This window comes from Lampetra planeri, unplaced genomic scaffold (genome assembly GCF_965212315.1).
Source record: "Lampetra planeri unplaced genomic scaffold, kcLamPlan1.2.h2 scaffold_360, whole genome shotgun sequence".
Taxonomy (NCBI): Eukaryota; Metazoa; Chordata; class Hyperoartia; order Petromyzontiformes; family Petromyzontidae; genus Lampetra; species Lampetra planeri.
In genome coordinates, this window is record NW_027615183.1 from 47,351 (window position 1) to 67,679 (window position 20,329).

General features: G+C 56.6%; 1 protein-coding gene across 1 annotated transcript in view; it reads right to left on the reverse strand.

The window, feature by feature from the left end:
- The window catches only part of LOC144740953 (uncharacterized), a 37,791-nt gene extending 17,468 nt beyond the window's left edge, over nucleotides 1-20,323 (reverse strand). The window contains exon 1 of the mRNA XM_078623644.1: nucleotides 20,115-20,323. The gene's annotated coding sequence lies outside the window, so the exon portion shown is untranslated. The remainder of the gene's footprint in view (nucleotides 1-20,114) is intronic.
- Between the last annotated feature and the right edge of the window lie 6 nt (nucleotides 20,324-20,329).

Here is a 20,329-nt window from a genome sequence, read left to right on the forward strand (position 1 = left end):
CGCTGTTGAGCGAGCGAGCGACTGCGTTGTTGAGTGAGCGAGCAACTGCGTTGTTGAGTGAGCGAGCAACTGTGTTGTTGAGCGAGTGAGCGACTGCGTTGTTGAGCGAGCGAGCGACTGCGTTGTTGAGTGAGCGACTGCGTTGTTGAGTGAGCGAGCAACTGTGTTGTTGAGTGAGCGAGCAACTGCGTTGTTGAGTGAGTGAGCGACTGCGTTGTTGAGTGAGCGACTGCGTTGTTGAGCGAGCGAGCAACTGCGTTGTTGAGTGAGTGAGCAACTGCGTTGTTGAGCGAGTGAGCGACTGCGTTGTTGAGTGAGCGACTGTGTTGTTGAGTGAGCGAGCAACTGCGTTGTTGAGCGAGTGAGCGACTGCGTTGTTGAGTGAGCGAGCAACTGCGTTGTTGAGTGAGTGAGCGACTGCGTTGTTGAGTGAGCGAGCAACTGCGTTGTTGAGTGAGTGAGCAACTGCGTTGTTGAGCGAGTGAGCGACTGCGTTGTTGAGTGAGCGAGCAACTGCGTTGTTGAGTGAGTGAGCGACTGCGTTGTTGAGTGAGCGAGCAACTGCGTTGTTGAGTGAGCGAGCAACTGCGTTGTTGAGCGAGTGAGCGACTGCGTTGTTGAGTGAGCGAGCAACTGCGTTGTTGAGTGAGTGAGCGACTGCGTTGTTGAGTGAGCGAGCAACTGCGTTGTTGAGTGAGTGAGCAACTGCGTTGTCGAGCGAGTGAGCGACTGCGTTGTTGAGTGAGCGAGCAACTGCGTTGTTGAGTGAGTGAGCGACTGCGTTGTTGAGTGAGCGAGCGACTGCGTTGTTGAGTGAGCGAGCGACTGCGTTGTTGAGTGAGCGAGCAACTGCGTTGTTGAGTGAGCGAGCAACTGCGTTGTCGAGTGAGCGAGCAACTGCGTTGTTGAGTGAGCGAGCAACTGTGTTGTTGAGTGAGCGAGCAACTGCGTTGTTGAGCGAGTGAGCAACTGCGTTGTTGAGTGAGCGAGCAACTGCGTTGTTGAGCGAGTGAGCAACTGCGTTGTTGAGCGAGTGAGCAACTGCGTTGTTGAGTGAGCGAGCAACTGCGTTGTTGAGTGAGTGAGCGACTGCGTTGTTGAGTGAGCGAGCAACTGTGTTGTTGAGCGAGTGAGCAACTGCGTTGTTGAGCGAGTGAGCAACTGCGTTGTTGAGTGAGCGAGCAACTGCGTTGTTGAGTGAGCGAGCGACTGCGTTGTTGAGTGAGCGAGCGACTGCGTTGTTGAGTGAGCGAGCGACTGCGTTGTTGAGTGAGCGAGCGACTGCGTTGTTGAGTGAGCGAGCGACTGCGTTGTTGAGTGAGCGAGCGACTGCGTTGTTGAGTGAGCGAGCGACTGCGTTGTTGAGTGAGCGAGCGACTGCGTTGTTGAGCGAGCGAGCGACTGCGTTGTTGAGTGAGCGAGCAACTGCGTTGTTGAGTGAGCGAGCGACTGCGTTGTTGAGCGAGCGAGCGACTGCGTTGTTGAGTGAGCGAGCAACTGCGTTGTTGAGTGAGCGAGCAACTGCGTTGTTGAGTGAGCAGGCAACTGCGTTGTTGAGTGAGCGAGCAACTGCGTTGTTGAGCGAGCGAGCAACTGCGTTGTTGAGTGAGCGAGCAACTGCGTTGTTGAGCGAGTGAGCGACTGCGTTGTTGAGTGAGCGAGCAACTGCGTTGTTGAGTGAGCGAGCAACTGCGTTGTTGAGTGAGCGAGCAACTGCGTTGTTGAGCGAGTGAGCGACTGCGTTGTTGAGCGAGTGAGCAACTGCGTTGTTGAGTGAGCAACTGCGTTGTTGAGTGAGTGAGCGACTGCGTTGTTGAGCGAGCGAGCAACTGCGTTGTTGAGTGAGCAACTGCGTTGTTGAGTGAGTGAGCGACTGCGCTGTTGAGCGAGCGAGCAACTGCGTTGTTGAGCGAGTGAGCGACTGCGCTGTTGAGCGAGCGAGCGACTGCGTTGTTGAGTGAGCGAGCAACTGCGTTGTTGAGTGAGCGAGCAACTGTGTTGTTGAGCGAGTGAGCGACTGCGTTGTTGAGCGAGCGAGCGACTGCGTTGTTGAGTGAGCGACTGCGTTGTTGAGTGAGCGAGCAACTGTGTTGTTGAGTGAGCGAGCAACTGCGTTGTTGAGTGAGTGAGCGACTGCGTTGTTGAGTGAGCGACTGCGTTGTTGAGCGAGCGAGCAACTGCGTTGTTGAGTGAGTGAGCAACTGCGTTGTTGAGCGAGTGAGCGACTGCGTTGTTGAGTGAGCGACTGTGTTGTTGAGTGAGCGAGCAACTGCGTTGTTGAGCGAGTGAGCGACTGCGTTGTTGAGTGAGCGAGCAACTGCGTTGTTGAGTGAGTGAGCGACTGCGTTGTTGAGTGAGCGAGCAACTGCGTTGTTGAGTGAGTGAGCAACTGCGTTGTTGAGCGAGTGAGCGACTGCGTTGTTGAGTGAGCGAGCAACTGCGTTGTTGAGTGAGTGAGCGACTGCGTTGTTGAGTGAGCGAGCAACTGCGTTGTTGAGTGAGCGAGCAACTGCGTTGTTGAGCGAGTGAGCGACTGCGTTGTTGAGTGAGCGAGCAACTGCGTTGTTGAGTGAGTGAGCGACTGCGTTGTTGAGTGAGCGAGCAACTGCGTTGTCGAGCGAGTGAGCGACTGCGTTGTTGAGTGAGCGAGCAACTGCGTTGTTGAGTGAGTGAGCGACTGCGTTGTTGAGTGAGCGAGCGACTGCGTTGTTGAGTGAGCGAGCGACTGCGTTGTTGAGTGAGCGAGCAACTGCGTTGTTGAGTGAGCGAGCAACTGCGTTGTCGAGTGAGCGAGCAACTGCGTTGTTGAGTGAGCGAGCAACTGCGTTGTTGAGCGAGTGAGCAACTGCGTTGTTGAGCGAGTGAGCAACTGCGTTGTTGAGCGAGTGAGCAACTGCGTTGTTGAGCGAGCGAGCAACTGCGTTGTTGAGCGAGTGAGCAACTGCGTTGTTGAGCGAGTGAGCAACTGCGTTGTTGAGTGAGCGAGCAACTGCGTTGTTGAGTGAGCGAGCAACTGTGTTGTTGAGTGAGCGAGCAACTGCGTTGTTGAGCGAGTGAGCAACTGCGTTGTTGAGTGAGCGAGCAACTGCGTTGTTGAGCGAGTGAGCAACTGCGTTGTTGAGCGAGTGAGCAACTGCGTTGTTGAGTGAGCGAGCAACTGCGTTGTTGAGTGAGTGAGCGACTGCGTTGTTGAGTGAGCGAGCAACTGTGTTGTTGAGCGAGTGAGCAACTGCGTTGTTGAGCGAGTGAGCAACTGCGTTGTTGAGTGAGCGAGCAACTGCGTTGTTGAGTGAGCGAGCGACTGCGTTGTTGAGTGAGCGAGCGACTGCGTTGTTGAGTGAGCGAGCGACTGCGTTGTTGAGTGAGCGAGCGACTGCGTTGTTGAGTGAGCGAGCGACTGCGTTGTTGAGTGAGCGAGCGACTGCGTTGTTGAGTGAGCGAGCGACTGCGTTGTTGAGTGAGCGAGCGACTGCGTTGTTGAGCGAGCGAGCGACTGCGTTGTTGAGTGAGCGAGCAACTGCGTTGTTGAGTGAGCGAGCGACTGCGTTGTTGAGCGAGCGAGCGACTGCGTTGTTGAGTGAGCGAGCAACTGCGTTGTTGAGTGAGCGAGCAACTGCGTTGTTGAGCGAGTGAGCAACTGCGTTGTTGAGTGAGCGAGCGACTGCGTTGTTGAGTGAGCGAGCAACTGCGTTGTTGAGTGAGCGAGCAACTGCGTTGTTGAGCGAGCGAGCAACTGCGTTGTTGAGTGAGTGAGCAACTGCGTTGTTGAGCGAGTGAGCGACTGCGTTGTTGAGTGAGCGACTGTGTTGTTGAGTGAGCGAGCAACTGCGTTGTTGAGCGAGTGAGCGACTGCGTTGTTGAGTGAGCGAGCAACTGCGTTGTTGAGTGAGTGAGCGACTGCGTTGTTGAGTGAGCGAGCAACTGCGTTGTTGAGTGAGTGAGCAACTGCGTTGTTGAGCGAGTGAGCGACTGCGTTGTTGAGTGAGCGAGCAACTGCGTTGTTGAGTGAGTGAGCGACTGCGTTGTTGAGTGAGCGAGCAACTGCGTTGTTGAGTGAGCGAGCAACTGCGTTGTTGAGCGAGTGAGCGACTGCGTTGTTGAGTGAGCGAGCAACTGCGTTGTTGAGTGAGTGAGCGACTGCGTTGTTGAGTGAGCGAGCAACTGCGTTGTTGAGTGAGTGAGCAACTGCGTTGTCGAGCGAGTGAGCGACTGCGTTGTTGAGTGAGCGAGCAACTGCGTTGTTGAGTGAGTGAGCGACTGCGTTGTTGAGTGAGCGAGCGACTGCGTTGTTGAGTGAGCGAGCGACTGCGTTGTTGAGTGAGCGAGCGACTGCGTTGTTGAGTGAGCGAGCAACTGCGTTGTCGAGTGAGCGAGCAACTGCGTTGTTGAGTGAGCGAGCAACTGCGTTGTTGAGCGAGTGAGCAACTGCGTTGTTGAGCGAGTGAGCAACTGCGTTGTTGAGCGAGTGAGCAACTGCGTTGTTGAGCGAGTGAGCAACTGCGTTGTTGAGCGAGCGAGCAACTGCGTTGTTGAGCGAGTGAGCAACTGCGTTGTTGAGCGAGTGAGCAACTGCGTTGTTGAGTGAGCGAGCAACTGCGTTGTTGAGTGAGCGAGCAACTGTGTTGTTGAGTGAGCGAGCAACTGCGTTGTTGAGCGAGTGAGCAACTGCGTTGTTGAGTGAGCGAGCAACTGCGTTGTTGAGCGAGTGAGCAACTGCGTTGTTGAGCGAGTGAGCAACTGCGTTGTTGAGTGAGCGAGCAACTGCGTTGTTGAGTGAGTGAGCGACTGCGTTGTTGAGTGAGCGAGCAACTGTGTTGTTGAGCGAGTGAGCAACTGCGTTGTTGAGCGAGTGAGCAACTGCGTTGTTGAGTGAGCGAGCAACTGCGTTGTTGAGTGAGCGAGCAACTGCGTTGTTGAGCGAGTGAGCAACTGCGTTGTTGAGTGAGCGAGCGACTGCGTTGTTGAGTGAGCGAGCGACTGCGTTGTTGAGCGAGCGAGCGACTGCGTTGTTGAGTGAGCGAGCAACTGCGTTGTTGAGTGAGCGAGCGACTGCGTTGTTGAGCGAGCGAGCGACTGCGTTGTTGAGTGAGCGAGCAACTGCGTTGTTGAGTGAGCGAGCAACTGCGTTGTTGAGCGAGGTGAGCAACTGCGTTGTTGAGTGAGCGAGCGACTGCGTTGTTGAGTGAGCGAGCAACTGCGTTGTTGAGTGAGCGAGCAACTGCGTTGTTGAGTGAGCGAGCGACTGTGTTGTTGAGTGAGCGAGCAACTGCGTTGTTGAGTGAGCGAGCAACTGCGTTGTTGAGTGAGCGAGCAACTGCGTTGTTGAGCGAGTGAGCAACTGCGTTGTTGAGTGAGCGAGCGACTGCGTTGTTGAGTGAGCGAGCGACTGTGTTGTTGAGTGAGCGAGCAACTGTGTTGTTGAGTGAGCGAGCAACTGCGTTGTTGAGTGAGCGAGCAACTGCGTTGTTGAGTGAGCGAGCAACTGCGTTGTTGAGCGAGCGAGCAACTGCGTTGTTGAGCGAGCGAGCAACTGCGTTGTTGAGCGAGCGAGCAACTGCGTTGTTGAGTGAGCGAGCAACTGCGTTGTTGAGCGAGTGAGCGACTGCGTTGTTGAGCGAGTGAGCAACTGCGTTGTTGAGCGAGCGAGCAACTGCGTTGTTGAGCGAGTGAGCGACTGCGTTGTTGAGCGAGTGAGCAACTGCGTTGTTGAGTGAGCAACTGCGTTGTTGAGTGAGTGAGCGACTGCGTTGTTGAGCGAGCGAGCAACTGCGTTGTTGAGTGAGCAACTGCGTTGTTGAGTGAGTGAGCGACTGCGCTGTTGAGTGAGTGAGCGACTGCGCTGTTGAGCGAGCGAGCAACTGCGTTGTTGAGCGAGTGAGCGACTGCGCTGTTGAGCGAGCGAGCGACTGCGTTGTTGAGTGAGCGAGCAACTGCGTTGTTGAGTGAGCGAGCAACTGTGTTGTTGAGCGAGTGAGCGACTGCGTTGTTGAGCGAGCGAGCGACTGCGTTGTTGAGTGAGCAACTGCGTTGTTGAGTGAGCGAGCAACTGCGTTGTTGAGCGAGTGAGCGACTGCGCTGTTGAGCGAGCGAGCGACTGCGTTGTTGAGTGAGCGAGCAACTGCGTTGTTGAGTGAGCGAGCGACTGTGTTGTTGAGCGAGTGAGCGACTGTGTTGTTGAGCGAGTGAGCGACTGCGTTGTTGAGCGAGCGAGCGACTGCGTTGTTGAGTGAGCGACTGCGTTGTTGAGTGAGCGAGCAACTGTGTTGTTGAGTGAGTGAGCAACTGCGTTGTTGAGCGAGCGAGCAACTGCGTTGTTGAGCGAGCGAGCGACTGCGTTGTTGAGTGAGTGAGCGACTGCGTTGTTGAGCGAGTGAGCGACTGCGTTGTTGAGCGAGCGAGCGACTGCGTTGTTGAGTGAGTGAGCGACTGCGTTGTTGAGCGAGCGAGCGACTGCGTTGTTGAGCGAGCGAGCGACTGCGTTGTTGAGTGAGCGACTGCGTTGTTGAGCGAGCGAGCGACTGCGTTGTTGAGCGAGTGAGCAACTGCGTTGTTGAGCGAGCGAGCGACTGCGTTGTTGAGCGAGTGAGCGACTGCGTTGTTGAGCGAGTGAGCGACTGCGTTGTTGAGCGAGTGAGCGACTGCGTTGTTGAGTGAGCGAGCGACTGCGTTGTTGAGTGAGCGAGCGACTGCGTTGTTGAGCGAGCGAGCGACTGCGTTGTTGAGCGAGTGAGCGACTGCGTTGTTGAGCGAGTGAGCGACTGCGTTGTTGAGCGAGCGAGCGACTGCGTTGTTGAGCGAGTGAGCGACTGCGTTGTTGAGCGAGTGAGCGACTGCGTTGTTGAGCGAGTGAGCGACTGCGTTGTTGAGCGAGTGAGCGACTGTGTTGTTGAGCGAGTGAGCGACTGCGTTGTTGAGCGAGTGAGCGACTGTGTTGTTGAGCGAGTGAGCGACTGCGTTGTTGAGCGAGTGAGCGACTGCGTTGTTGAGTGAGCAACTGCGTTGTTGAGCGAGCGAGCGACTGCGTTGTTGAGTGAGCGAGCGACTGCGTTGTTGAGTGAGCGAGCGACTGCGTTGTTGAGCGAGCGAGCGACTGCGTTGTTGAGTGAGCGAGCGACTGCGTTGTTGAGTGAGCGAGCGACTGCGTTGTTGAGCGAGCGAGCGACTGCGTTGTTGAGTGAGCGAGCGACTGCGTTGTTGAGCGAGCGAGCGACTGCGTTGTTGAGCGAGCGAGCGACTGCGTTGTTGAGTGAGCGAGCGACTGCGTTGTTGAGCGAGCGAGCGACTGCGTTGTTGAGTGAGCGAGCGACTGCGTTGTTGAGTGAGCGAGCGACTGCGTTGTTGAGTGAGCGAGCGACTGCGTTGTTGAGCGAGCGAGCGACTGTGTTGTTGAGCGAGCGAGCGACTGCGTTGTTGAGCGAGCGAGCGACTGCGTTGTTGAGCGAGCGAGCGACTGCGTTGTTGAGCGAGCGAGCGACTGTGTTGTTGAGCGAGTGAGCGACTACGTTGTTGAGCGAGCGAGCGACTGCGTTGTTGAGCGAGCGAGCGACTGTGTTGTTGAGCGAGCGAGCGACTGTGTTGTTGAGTGAGCGAGCGACTGCGTTGTTGAGCGAGTGAGCGACTGCGTTGTTGAGCGAGCGAGCGACTGCGTTGTTGAGCGAGCGAGCGACTGTGTTGTTGAGCGAGCGAGCGACTGTGTTGTTGAGCGAGCGAGCGACTGTGTTGTTGAGTGAGCGAGCGACTGCGTTGTTGAGCGAGGCGAGCGACTGTGTTGTTGAGCGAGCGAGCGACTGTGTTGTTGAGTGAGCGAGCAACTGCGTTGTTGAGCGAGCGAGCGACTGCGTTGTTGAGCGAGCGAGCGACTGTGTTGTTGAGCGAGGTGAGCGACTGTGTTGTTAGCGAGCGAGCGACTGTGTTGTTGAGCGAGCGAGCGACTGTGTTGTTGAGCGAGTGAGCGACTGTGTTGTTGAGCGAGCGAGCGACTGTGTTGTCGAGCGAGTGAGCGACTGTGTTGTTGAGCGAGTGAGCGACTGTGTTGTTGAGCGAGTGAGCGACTGTGTTGTTGAGTGAGTGAGCGACTGTGTTGTTGAGCGAGTGAGCGACTGTGTTGTTGAGCGAGTGAGCGACTGTGTTGTCGAGCGAGTGAGCGACTGTGTTGTCGAGCGAGTGAGCGACTGTGTTGTTGAGCGAGCGACTGTGTTGTTGAGCGAGTGAGCGACTGTGTTGTTGAGCGAGTGAGCGACTGTGTTGTTGAGCGAGTGAGCGACTGTGTTGTTGAGCGAGTGAGCGACTGTGTTGTCGAGCGAGTGAGCGACTGTGTTGTCGAGCGAGTGAGCGACTGTGTTGTTGAGCGAGCGACTGCGTTGTTGAGCGAGTGAGCGACTGCGTTGTTGAGCGAGTGAGCGACTGTGTTGTCGAGCGAGTGAGCGACTGTGTTGTTGAGCGAGCGACTGCGTTGTTGAGCGAGTGAGCGACTGTGTTGTTGAGCGAGTGAGCGACTGTGTTGTCGAGCGAGTGAGCGACTGCGTTGTTGAGCGAGTGAGCGACTGTGTTGTTGAGCGAGCGACTGCGTTGTTGAGCGAGTGAGCGACTGCGTTGTTGAGTGAGTGAGCGACTGTGTTGTTGAGTGAGTGAGCAACTGTGTTGTTGAGCGAGTGAGCGACTGTGTTGTTGAGTGAGTGAGCGACTGCGTTGTTGAGTGAGTGAGCAACTGTGTTGTTGAGTGAGTGAGCAACTGTGTTGTTGAGCGAGTGAGCGACTGTGTTGTTGAGCGAGTGAGCGACTGCGTTGTTGAGCGAGTGAGCGACTGCGTTGTTGAGTGAGCGAGCGACTGCGTTGTTGAGCGAGTGAGCAACTGCGTTGTTGAGTGAGTGAGCGACTGTGTTGTTGAGTGAGTGAGCGACTGCGTTGTTGAGCGAGTGAGCGACTGCGTTGTTGAGCGAGTGAGCGACTGCGTTGTTGAGTGAGCGAGCGACTGTGTTGTTGAGTGAGTGAGCGACTGCGTTGTTGAGCGAGTGAGCGACTGTGTTGTTGAGCGAGGTGAGCGACTGTGTTGTTGAGCGAGTGAGCAACTGCGTTGTTGAGTGAGCGAGCGACTGTGTTGTTGAGTGAGTGAGCGACTGTGTTGTTGAGCGAGGTGAGCGACTGTGTTGTTGAGCGAGTGAGCAACTGCGTTGTTGAGTGAGTGAGCGACTGTGTTGTTGAGCGAGTGAGCGACTGTGTTGTTGAGTGAGCGAGCGACTGCGTTGTTGAGTGAGTGAGCGACTGTGTTGTTGAGCGAGTGAGCGACTGTGTTGTTGAGCGAGTGAGCAACTGCGTTGTTGAGTGAGTGAGCGACTGTGTTGTTGAGCGAGTGAGCGACTGTGTTGTTGAGTGAGTGAGCGACTGTGTTGTTGAGCGAGTGAGCGACTGTGTTGTTGAGTGAGCGAGCGACTGCGTTGAGTGAGTGAGCGACTGCGTTGTTGAGTGAGCGAGCGACTGCGTTGAGTGAGTGAGCGACTGCGTTGTTGAGTGAGTGAGCGACTGCGTTGTTGAGTGAGTGAGCGACTGCGTTGTTGAGTGAGTGAGCGACTGCGTTGTTGAGTGAGTGAGCGACTGCGTTGTTGAGTGAGTGAGCGACTGCGTTGTCGAGTGAGTGAGCGACTGCGTTGTTGAGTGAGTGAGCGACTGCGTTGTTGAGTGAGCGAGCGACTGCGTTGAGTGAGTGAGCGACTGCGTTGTTGAGTGAGTGAGCAACTGCGTTGTTGAGTGAGTGAGCGACTGCGTTGTTGAGTGAGTGAGCGACTGCGTTGTTGAGTGAGCGAGCGACTGCGTTGTTGAGTGAGTGAGCGACTGCGTTGTTGAGTGAGTGAGCGACTGCGTTGTTGAGTGAGTGAGCGACTGCGTTGAGTGAGTGAGCAACTGCGTTGAGTGAGTGAGCGACTGCGTTGTTGAGTGAGCGACTGCGTTGAGTGAGTGAGCGACTGCGTTGTTGAGTGAGTGAGCGACTGCGTTGAGTGAGTGAGCCACTGCGTTGTTGAGTGAGTGAGCGACTGCGTTGTTGAGTGAGTGAGCGACTGCGTTGTTGAGTGAGTGAGCAACTGCGTTGTTGAGTGAGCGACTGCGTTGTTGAGTGAGCGAGCGACTGCGTTGTTGAGTGAGTGAGCGACTGCGTTGTTGAGCGAGGTGAGCGACTGCGTTGTTGAGTGAGTGAGCGACTGCGTTGTTGAGCGAGTGAGCAACTGCGTTGTTGAGTGAGTGAGCGACTGCGTTGTTGAGCGAGTGAGCAACTGCGTTGTTGAGTGAGTGAGCGACTGCGTTGTTGAGCGAGTGAGCGACTGCGTTGTTGAGTGAGCGACTGCGTTGTTGAGTGAGCGAGCGACTGCGTTGTTGAGTGAGTGAGCCACTGCGTTGTTGAGTGAGTGAGCCACTGCGTTGTTGAGTGAGTGAGCCACTGCGTTGTTGAGTAAGCGAGCGACTGCGTTGTTGAGTGAGTGAGCCACTGCGTTGTTGAGTGAGTGAGCGACTGCGTTGTTGAGTGAGCGAGCAACTGCGTTGTTGAGTGAGCGACTGCGTTGTTGAGCGAGCGAGCGACTGCGTTGTTGAGCGAGCGACTGCGTTGTTGAGCGAGCGACTGCGTTGTTGAGCGAGTGAGCGACTGCGTTGTTGAGTGAGCGACTGCGTTGTTGAGTGAGTGAGCGACTGCGTTGTTGAGCGAGTGAGCGACTGCGTTGAGTGAGTGAGCGACTGCGTTGTTGAGTGAGCGAGCGACTGCGTTGTTGAGTGAGCGACTGCGTTGTTGAGCGAGCAACTGCGTTGTTGAGCGAGTGAGCGACTGCGTTGTTGAGTGAGCGACTGCGTTGTTGAGCGAGTGAGCGACTGCGTTGTTGAGTGAGTGAGCGACTGCGTTGTTGAGTGAGCGAGCGACTGCGTTGTTGAGCGAGTGAGCCACTGCGTTGTTGAGTGAGTGAGCGACTGCGTTGTTGAGCGAGCGACCGACTGCGTTGTTGAGCGAGCGAGCGACTGCGATGTTGAGCGAGCGACTGCGTTGTTGAGCGAGCGAGCGACTGCGTTGTTGAGTGAGTGAGCGACTGCGTTGTTGAGTGAGCGAGCGACTGCGTTGTTGAGCGAGCGAGCGACTGCGTTGTTGAGTGAGCGAGCGACTGCGTTGTTGAGTGAGCGAGCGACTGCGTTGTTGAGCGAGTGAGCGACTGCGTTGTTGAGCGAGTGAGCGACTGCGTTGTTGAGCGAGTGAGCGACTGCGTTGTTGAGTGAGTGAGCGACTGCGTTGTTGAGTGAGTGAGCGACTGCGTTGTTGAGCGAGCGACCGACTGCGTTGTTGAGCGAGTGAGCGACTGCGTTGTTGAGCGAGCGAGCGACTGCGTTGTTGAGCGAGCGAGCGACTGCGTTGTTGAGCGAGCGAGCGACTGCGTTGTTGAGCGAGCGAGCGACTGCGTTGTTGAGCGAGTGAGCGACTGCGTTGTTGAGCGAGTGAGCGACTGCGTTGTTGAGTGAGCGAGCGACTGCGTTGTTGAGTGAGTGAGCGACTGCGTTGTTGAGCGAGTGAGCGACTGCGTTGTTGAGTGAGTGAGCGACTGCGTTGTTGAGCGAGTGAGCAACTGCGTTGTTGAGTGAGTGAGCGACTGCGTTGTTGAGCGAGTGAGCAACTGCGTTGTTGAGTGAGTGAGCGACTGCGTTGTTGAGCGAGTGAGCGACTGCGTTGTTGAGTGAGCGACTGCGTTGTTGAGTGAGCGAGCGACTGCGTTGTTGAGTGAGTGAGCCACTGCGTTGTTGAGTGAGTGAGCCACTGCGTTGTTGAGTGAGTGAGCCACTGCGTTGTTGAGTAAGCGAGCGACTGCGTTGTTGAGTGAGTGAGCCACTGCGTTGTTGAGTGAGTGAGCGACTGCGTTGTTGAGTGAGCGAGCAACTGCGTTGTTGAGTGAGCGACTGCGTTGTTGAGCGAGCGAGCGACTGCGTTGTTGAGCGAGCGACTGCGTTGTTGAGCGAGCGACTGCGTTGTTGAGCGAGTGAGCGACTGCGTTGTTGAGTGAGCGACTGCGTTGTTGAGTGAGTGAGCGACTGCGTTGTTGAGCGAGTGAGCGACTGCGTTGAGTGAGTGAGCGACTGCGTTGTTGAGTGAGCGAGCGACTGCGTTGTTGAGTGAGCGACTGCGTTGTTGAGCGAGCAACTGCGTTGTTGAGCGAGTGAGCGACTGCGTTGTTGAGTGAGCGACTGCGTTGTTGAGCGAGTGAGCGACTGCGTTGTTGAGTGAGCGACTGCGTTGTTGAGCGAGCAACTGCGTTGTTGAGCGAGTGAGCGACTGCGTTGTTGAGTGAGCGAGCGACTGCGTTGTTGAGTGAGCGACTGCGTTGTTGAGCGAGCAACTGCGTTGTTGAGCGAGTGAGCGACTGCGTTGTTGAGTGAGCGACTGCGTTGTTGAGCGAGTGAGCGACTGCGTTGTTGAGTGAGCGAGCGACTGCGTTGTTGAGCGAGTGAGCCACTGCGTTGTTGAGTGAGTGAGCGACTGCGTTGTTGAGCGAGCGACCGACTGCGTTGTTGAGCGAGCGAGCGACTGCGATGTTGAGCGAGCGACTGCGTTGTTGAGCGAGCGAGCGACTGCGTTGTTGAGTGAGCGAGCGACTGCGTTGTTGAGTGAGCGAGCGACTGCGTTGTTGAGCGAGCGAGCGACTGCGTTGTTGAGTGAGTGAGCGACTGCGTTGTTGAGTGAGCGAGCGACTGCGTTGTTGAGCGAGCGAGCGACTGCGTTGTTGAGTGAGTGAGCGACTGCGTTGTTGAGTGAGCGAGCGACTGCGTTGTTGAGCGAGCGAGCGACTGCGTTGTTGAGTGAGCGAGCGACTGCGTTGTTGAGTGAGCGAGCGACTGCGTTGTTGAGCGAGTGAGCGACTGCGTTGTTGAGCGAGTGAGCGACTGCGTTGTTGAGCGAGTGAGCGACTGCGTTGTTGAGTGAGTGAGCGACTGCGTTGTTGAGCGAGCGACCGACTGCGTTGTTGAGCGAGTGAGCGACTGCGTTGTTGAGTGAGTGAGCGACTGCGTTGTTGAGTGAGTGAGCGACTGCGTTGTTGAGTGAGTGAGCGACTGCGTTGTTGAGCGAGCGACCGACTGCGTTGTTGAGCGAAGTGAGCGACTGCGTTGTTGAGCGAGCGAGCGACTGCGTTGTTGAGCGAGCGAGCGACTGCGTTGTTGAGCGAGCGAGCGACTGCGTTGTTGAGCGAGCGAGCGACTGCGTTGTTGAGCGAGCGACTGCGTTGTTGAGCGAGTGAGCGACTGCGTTGTTGAGTGAGTGAGCGACTGTGTTGTTGAGTGAGTGAGCAACTGTGTTGTTGAGCGAGTGAGCGACTGTGTTGTTGAGTGAGTGAGCGACTGCGTTGTTGAGTGAGTGAGCGACTGTGTTGTTGAGTGAGTGAGCAACTGTGTTGTTGAGCGAGTGAGCGACTGTGTTGTTGAGCGAGTGAGCGACTGCGTTGTTGAGCGAGTGAGCGACTGCGTTGTTGAGTGAGCGAGCGACTGCGTTGTTGAGCGAGTGAGCAACTGCGTTGTTGAGTGAGTGAGCGACTGTGTTGTTGAGTGAGTGAGCGACTGCGTTGTTGAGCGAGTGAGCGACTGCGTTGTTGAGCGAGTGAGCGACTGCGTTGTTGAGTGAGCGAGCGACTGTGTTGTTGAGTGAGTGAGCGACTGCGTTGTTGAGCGAGTGAGCGACTGTGTTGTTGAGCGAGTGAGCGACTGTGTTGTTGAGCGAGTGAGCAACTGCGTTGTTGAGTGAGCGAGCGACTGTGTTGTTGAGTGAGTGAGCGACTGTGTTGTTGAGCGAGTGAGCGACTGTGTTGTTGAGCGAGTGAGCAACTGCGTTGTTGAGTGAGTGAGCGACTGTGTTGTTGAGCGAGTGAGCGACTGTGTTGTTGAGTGAGCGAGCGACTGCGTTGTTGAGTGAGTGAGCGACTGTGTTGTTGAGCGAGGTGAGCGACTGTGTTGTTGAGCGAGTGAGCAACTGCGTTGTTGAGTGAGTGAGCGACTGTGTTGTTGAGCGAGTGAGCGACTGTGTTGTTGAGTGAGTGAGCGACTGTGTTGTTGAGCGAGTGAGCGACTGTGTTGTTGAGTGAGCGAGCGACTGCGTTGAGTGAGTGAGCGACTGCGTTGTTGAGTGAGCGAGCGACTGCGTTGAGTGAGTGAGCGACTGCGTTGTTGAGTGAGTGAGCGACTGCGTTGTTGAGTGAGTGAGCGACTGCGTTGTTGAGTGAGTGAGCGACTGCGTTGTTGAGTGAGTGAGCGACTGCGTTGTTGAGTGAGTGAGCGACTGCGTTGTCGAGTGAGTGAGCGACTGCGTTGTTGAGTGAGTGAGCGACTGCGTTGTTGAGTGAGCGAGCGACTGCGTTGAGTGAGTGAGCGACTGCGTTGTTGAGTGAGTGAGCAACTGCGTTGTTGAGTGAGTGAGCGACTGCGTTGTTGAGTGAGTGAGCGACTGCGTTGTTGAGTGAGCGAGCGACTGCGTTGTTGAGTGAGTGAGCGACTGCGTTGTTGAGTGAGTGAGCGACTGCGTTGTTGAGTGAGTGAGCGACTGCGTTGAGTGAGTGAGCAACTGCGTTGAGTGAGTGAGCGACTGCGTTGTTGAGTGAGCGACTGCGTTGAGTGAGTGAGCGACTGCGTTGTTGAGTGAGTGAGCGACTGCGTTGAGTGAGTGAGCCACTGCGTTGTTGAGTGAGTGAGCGACTGCGTTGTTGAGTGAGTGAGCGACTGCGTTGTTGAGTGAGTGAGCAACTGCGTTGTTGAGTGAGCGACTGCGTTGTTGAGTGAGCGAGCGACTGCGTTGTTGAGTGAGTGAGCGACTGCGTTGTTGAGCGAGTGAGCGACTGCGTTGTTGAGTGAGTGAGCGACTGCGTTGTTGAGCGAGTGAGCAACTGCGTTGTTGAGTGAGTGAGCGACTGCGTTGTTGAGCGAGTGAGCAACTGCGTTGTTGAGTGAGTGAGCGACTGCGTTGTTGAGCGAGTGAGCGACTGCGTTGTTGAGTGAGCGACTGCGTTGTTGAGTGAGCGAGCGACTGCGTTGTTGAGTGAGTGAGCCACTGCGTTGTTGAGTGAGTGAGCCACTGCGTTGTTGAGTGAGTGAGCCACTGCGTTGTTGAGTAAGCGAGCGACTGCGTTGTTGAGTGAGTGAGCCACTGCGTTGTTGAGTGAGTGAGCGACTGCGTTGTTGAGTGAGCGAGCAACTGCGTTGTTGAGTGAGCGACTGCGTTGTTGAGCGAGCGAGCGACTGCGTTGTTGAGCGAGCGACTGCGTTGTTGAGCGAGCGACTGCGTTGTTGAGCGAGTGAGCGACTGCGTTGTTGAGTGAGCGACTGCGTTGTTGAGTGAGTGAGCGACTGCGTTGTTGAGCGAGTGAGCGACTGCGTTGAGTGAGTGAGCGACTGCGTTGTTGAGTGAGCGAGCGACTGCGTTGTTGAGTGAGCGACTGCGTTGTTGAGCGAGCAACTGCGTTGTTGAGCGAGTGAGCGACTGCGTTGTTGAGTGAGCGACTGCGTTGTTGAGCGAGTGAGCGACTGCGTTGTTGAGTGAGTGAGCGACTGCGTTGTTGAGTGAGCGAGCGACTGCGTTGTTGAGCGAGTGAGCCACTGCGTTGTTGAGTGAGTGAGCGACTGCGTTGTTGAGCGAGCGACCGACTGCGTTGTTGAGCGAGCGAGCGACTGCGATGTTGAGCGAGCGACTGCGTTGTTGAGCGAGCGAGCGACTGCGTTGTTGAGTGAGTGAGCGACTGCGTTGTTGAGTGAGCGAGCGACTGCGTTGTTGAGCGAGCGAGCGACTGCGTTGTTGAGTGAGCGAGCGACTGCGTTGTTGAGTGAGCGAGCGACTGCGTTGTTGAGCGAGTGAGCGACTGCGTTGTTGAGCGAGGTGAGCGACTGCGTTGTTGAGCGAGTGAGCGACTGCGTTGTTGAGTGAGTGAGCGACTGCGTTGTTGAGTGAGTGAGCGACTGCGTTGTTGAGCGAGCGACCGACTGCGTTGTTGAGCGAGGTGAGCGACTGCGTTGTTGAGCGAGCGAGCGACTGCGTTGTTGAGCGAGCGAGCGACTGCGTTGTTGAGCGAGCGAGCGACTGCGTTGTTGAGCGAGCGAGCGACTGCGTTGTTGAGCGAAGTGAGCGACTGCGTTGTTGAGCGAGTGAGCGACTGCGTTGTTGAGTGAGCGAGCGACTGCGTTGTTGAGTGAGTGAGCGACTGCGTTGTTGAGCGAGTGAGCGACTGCGTTGTTGAGTGAGTGAGCGACTGCGTTGTTGAGCGAGTGAGCAACTGCGTTGTTGAGTGAGTGAGCGACTGCGTTGTTGAGCGAGTGAGCAACTGCGTTGTTGAGTGAGTGAGCGACTGCGTTGTTGAGCGAGTGAGCGACTGCGTTGTTGAGTGAGCGACTGCGTTGTTGAGTGAGCGAGCGACTGCGTTGTTGAGTGAGTGAGCCACTGCGTTGTTGAGTGAGTGAGCCACTGCGTTGTTGAGTGAGTGAGCCACTGCGTTGTTGAGTAAGCGAGCGACTGCGTTGTTGAGTGAGTGAGCCACTGCGTTGTTGAGTGAGTGAGCGACTGCGTTGTTGAGTGAGCGAGCAACTGCGTTGTTGAGTGAGCGACTGCGTTGTTGAGCGAGCGAGCGACTGCGTTGTTGAGCGAGCGACTGCGTTGTTGAGCGAGCGACTGCGTTGTTGAGCGAGGTGAGCGACTGCGTTGTTGAGTGAGCGACTGCGTTGTTGAGTGAGTGAGCGACTGCGTTGTTGAGCGAGTGAGCGACTGCGTTGAGTGAGTGAGCGACTGCGTTGTTGAGTGAGCGAGCGACTGCGTTGTTGAGTGAGCGACTGCGTTGTTGAGCGAGCAACTGCGTTGTTGAGCGAGTGAGCGACTGCGTTGTTGAGTGAGCGACTGCGTTGTTGAGCGAGTGAGCGACTGCGTTGTTGAGTGAGTGAGCGACTGCGTTGTTGAGTGAGCGAGCGACTGCGTTGTTGAGCGAGTGAGCCACTGCGTTGTTGAGTGAGTGAGCGACTGCGTTGTTGAGCGAGCGACCGACTGCGTTGTTGAGCGAGCGAGCGACTGCGATGTTGAGCGAGCGACTGCGTTGTTGAGCGGCGAGCGACTGCGTTGTTGAGTGAGCGAGCGACTGCGTTGTTGAGTGAGCGAGCGACTGCGTTGTTGAGCGAGCGAGCGACTGCGTTGTTGAGTGAGGTGAGCGACTGCGTTGTTGAGTGAGCGAGCGACTGCGTTGTTGAGCGAGCGAGCGACTGCGTTGTTGAGTGAGTGAGCGACTGCGTTGTTGAGTGAGCGAGCGACTGCGTTGTTGAGCGAGCGAGCGACTGCGTTGTTGAGTGAGCGAGCGACTGCGTTGTTGAGTGAGCGAGCGACTGCGTTGTTGAGCGAGTGAGCGACTGCGTTGTTGAGCGAGTGAGCGACTGCGTTGTTGAGCGAGTGAGCGACTGCGTTGTTGAGTGAGTGAGCGACTGCGTTGTTGAGCGAGCGACCGACTGCGTTGTTGAGCGAGTGAGCGACTGCGTTGTTGAGTGAGTGAGCGACTGCGTTGTTGAGTGAGTGAGCGACTGCGTTGTTGAGTGAGTGAGCGACTGCGTTGTTGAGCGAGCGACCGACTGCGTTGTTGAGCGAGTGAGCGACTGCGTTGTTGAGCGAGCGAGCGACTGCGTTGTTGAGCGAGCGAGCGACTGCGTTGTTGAGCGAGCGAGCGACTGCGTTGTTGAGCGAGCGAGCGACTGCGTTGTTGAGCGAGTGAGCGACTGCGTTGTTGAGCGAGGTGAGCGACTGCGTTGTTGAGCGAGCGAGCGACTGCGTTGTTGAGCGAGTGAGCGACTGCGTTGTTGAGCGAGCGAGCGACTGCGTTGTTGAGCGAGCGAGCGACTGCGTTGTTGAGCGAGTGAGCGACTGCGTTGTTGAGCGAGTGAGCGACTGCGTTGTTGAGCGAGCGAGCGACTGCGTTGTTGAGTGAGTGAGCGACTGCGTTGTTGAGCGAGTGAGCGACTGCGTTGTTGAGCGAGCGAGCGACTGCGTTGTTGAGCGAGCGAGCGACTGCGTTGTTGAGTGAGTGAGCGACTGTGTTGTTGAGCGAGCGACCGACTGCGTTGTTGAGCGAGCGAGCGACTGCGTTGTTGAGCGAGCGAGCGACTGCGTTGTTGAGCGAGCGAGCGACTGCGTTGTTGAGCGAGCGAGCGACTGCGTTGTTGAGCGAGTGAGCGACCTGCGTTGTTGAGTGAGTGAGCGACTGCGTTGTTGAGTGAGCGAGCGACTGCGTTGTTGAGCGAGTGAGCGACTGCGTTGTTGAGTGAGTGAGCGACTGCGTTGTTGAGTGAGTGAGCGACTGCGTTGTTGAGTGAGCGAGCGACTGCGTTGTTGAGTGAGTGAGCCACTGCGTTGTTGAGTGAGCGAGCGACTGCGTTGTTGAGTGAGTGAGCGACTGCGTTGTTGAGTGAGCGAGCGACTGCGTTGTTGAGTGAGTGAGCGACTGCGTTGTTGAGTGAGCGAGCGACTGTGTTGTTGAGTGAGTGAGCGACTGTGTTGTTGAGTGAGCGACTGCGTTGTTGAGTGAGTGAGCGACTGTGTTGTTGAGTGAGCGACTGCGTTGTTGAGTGAGTGAGCGACTGTGTTGTTGAGTGAGCGACTGCGTTGTTGAGTGAGTGAGCGACTGTGCTGTTGAGCGAGCGACTGCGTTGTTGAGCGAGCGAGCGACTGCGTTGTTGAGCGAGTGAGCGACTGTGTTGTTGAGTGAGCGACTGCGTTGTTGAGTGAGTGAGCGACTGTGTTGTTGAGTGAGCGACTGTGTTGTTGAGTGAGTGAGCGACTGCGTTGTTGAGCGAGCGACTGCGTTGTTGAGCGAGCGAGCGACTGTGTTGTTGAGTGAGTGAGCGACTGTGTTGTTGAGTGAGCGACTGCGTTGTTGAGTGAGTGAGCGACTGTGTTGTTGAGTGAGCGACTGCGTTGTTGAGTGAGGTGAGCGACTGTGTTGTTGAGTGAGCGACTGCGTTGTTGAGTGAGTGAGCAACTGCGTTGTTGAGTGAGTGAGCGACTGCGTTGTTGAGTGAGTGAGCGACTGCGTTGTTGAGTGAGTGAGCAACTGCGTTGTTGAGTGAGTGAGCAACTGCGTTGTTGAGTGAGTGAGCGACTGCGTTGAGTGAGTGAGCGACTGCGTTGTTGAGCGAGCGAGCGACTGCGTTGTTGAGCGAGCGAGCGACTGCCTTGTCGAGCGAGTGAGCAACTGCGTTGTTGAGAGAGCGAGCGACTGCGTTGTTGAGCGAGTGAGCGACTGCGTTGTTGAGCGAGCGACTGCGTTGTTGAGTGAGCGAGCGACTGCGTTGTTGAGCGAGCGAGCGACTGCGTTGTTGAGAGAGTGAGCGACTGCGTTGTTGAGCGAGCGAGCGACTGCCTTGTCGAGCGAGTGAGCGACTGCGTTGTTGAGAGAGTGAGCGACTGCGTTGTCGAGCGAGTGAGCGACTGCGTTGTTGAGTGAGTGAGCGACTGCGTTGTTGAGTGAGTGAGCGACTGCGTTGTTGAGTGAGTGAGCGACTGCGCTGTTGAGTGAGTGAGCGACTGCGTTGTTGAGCGAGCGAGCGACTGCGTTGTTGAGAGAGTGAGCGACTGCGTTGTTGAGTGAGTGAGCGACTGCGTTGTTGAGCGAGCGAGCGACTGCGTTGTTGAGTGAGCGAGCGACTGCGTTGTTGAGTGAGCGAGCGACTGCGTTGTTGAGCGAGCGAGCGACTGCGTTGTTGAGCGAGCGAGCGGACTGCGTTGTTGAGCGAGCGAGCGACTGCGTTGTTGAGCGAGCGAGCGACTGCGTTGTTGAGTGAGTGAGCGACTGCGTTGTTGAGTGAGCGAGCGACTGCGTTGTTGAGTGAGCGAGCGACTGCGTTGTTGAGTGAGCGAGCGACTGCGTTGTTGAGTGAGTGAGCGACTGCGTTGTTGAGTGAGCGAGCGAGCTGCGTTGTTGAGTGAGCGAGCGACTGCGTTGTTGAGCGAGCGAGCGACTGCGTTGTTGAGCGAGCGAGCGACTGCGTTGTTGAGTGAGTGAGCCACTGCGTTGTTGAGTGAGTGAGCGACTGCGTTGTTGAGTGAGTGAGCCACTGCGTTGTTGAGCGTGGTTCCTCCCTCGTCTCCTCACCTGCCGCTGACGCCTCTGCTGCTGCTGCTGCTGGGGACGTCCCCGCACGTAGGGGTCCTCGTAGCTGGGGCTGCGAGCGCTGCGGGCCTGGGCTCGGCGAGCAGCCTGCGCGCTCGCCTGCAACGCCCGGCCTGCCGACCCTGCGGCCGGGCTGGGCGGGCCGGCAGGCGAGTCCCCGGCTTTGGCCTGGCGGCTGCTCTTCCTCTTCTTCTTGG